Here is a 1,230-nt window from a genome sequence, read left to right as displayed (position 1 = left end):
CCTCGTTTATTAACACCAGGGCTTCTCACACTTTAACATGCACTTGAATCATCTGGGCAACAGGTTAACATTCAGACTCTGGTTCAGTAGATCTGGGGTATGGCCTGAGATTCTATATTTTTTCTAAGATAATTCATTGTCAAGTTGGCTAACATACAGTGTATACAGTGTGCTCTGGGTTTTGGGGGTAGATTCCCAAAGTGGTTCATCGCTTACATACAACACCCAGTGCTCATCCCAACAAGTGCCCTCCTCCATGCCCATCACCCACTTTCCCCTCATCCCCCCATCAACTCTCAGTTTGTTCTCTGTATTTAAGTCTCTTGTGGTTTGCCTCCCTCCCTCTCTGTTTGTAACTATTTTTCTTCCCCTTCCTTTTCCCCATGGTCTTCTATTAAGTTTCTCAAGTTCCACATATGAGTAAAAACATATGGTATCTGTCCTTCTCTGCCTGACTTATTTCACTCAGCATAACAGCCTCAAGTTCCATCCACATTGTTTCAAATGGCAGGATTTCATTCTTTGTCATTGCCAAGTAGTATTCCGTTGTATATATAAACCACATCTTCTTGATCCATTCATCGGTTGATGGACATTTGGGCTCTTTCCATAATTTGGCTGTTGTTGAAAAAATGTGGAACGCTTCACGAATGTGCGTGTCATCCTTGCACCAGGGCCATGTTAATCTCTGTATCATTCCAATTTTAGCATACGTGCTGCTGAAGAGGGCACAAGAGGTTCTGTATGGTTTTTATGTTTATTTATTTATTTTGACAGAGAGAGCTAGAGACAGTACGCAGGGAAGGGGCAGAGGGAGAGAAGGAGAGAGACAATCCCACGAAGCCTCCACACTGCCAACACAGAGCCCGACTCGGGGCTGGATCTCAACAACCGTGAGATCGTGACCTGAGCCAAAATCAAGAGTCCGGCTGCTTAACCCACTGAGCCACCCACGCACCCCAAGATTCTGAATTTTTATTAGTTCTCTGGTGACCCTGACCTTGATACTACACTTCGAGTAGAGAGGCTCTGGCCCAGTCACATGTCCCTTTCACCTGCCATTGAGTCCCTTCCTCACTCCACTTTGACTTTAGAATAAAATTAGTCCATTGACAATTTATTGGAGTTCCGCTATATACAAGGCAATGGGCTGAGTGTTTTGAGAGAGAGAGAGAAATAAACAGAATACGATGTCACCTTGAAGGAAAGTGCAAACTGGCTTGGCGGAGA

General features: G+C 44.4%; 1 non-coding gene across 1 annotated transcript; it reads right to left on the bottom strand.

Annotated features, from left to right (window-relative positions):
* Positions 1–628: 628 nt before the first annotated feature.
* On the bottom strand, positions 629–732 carry LOC144234747 (U6 spliceosomal RNA). Its single transcript, XR_013336055.1, has one exon. It is a non-coding gene; the product is annotated as a U6 spliceosomal RNA (small nuclear RNA).
* Positions 733–1,230: the final 498 nt, after the last annotated feature.

Source organism: Crocuta crocuta, unplaced genomic scaffold (genome assembly GCF_008692635.1).
Source record: "Crocuta crocuta isolate KB4526 unplaced genomic scaffold, BGI_CrCroc_1.0 scaffold180, whole genome shotgun sequence".
In the NCBI taxonomy this organism is placed as follows: domain Eukaryota; kingdom Metazoa; phylum Chordata; class Mammalia; order Carnivora; family Hyaenidae; genus Crocuta; species Crocuta crocuta.
The sequence above is the reverse complement of the archived record's forward strand: the minus strand, read 5'-3'. Positions and strand labels throughout refer to the sequence as shown.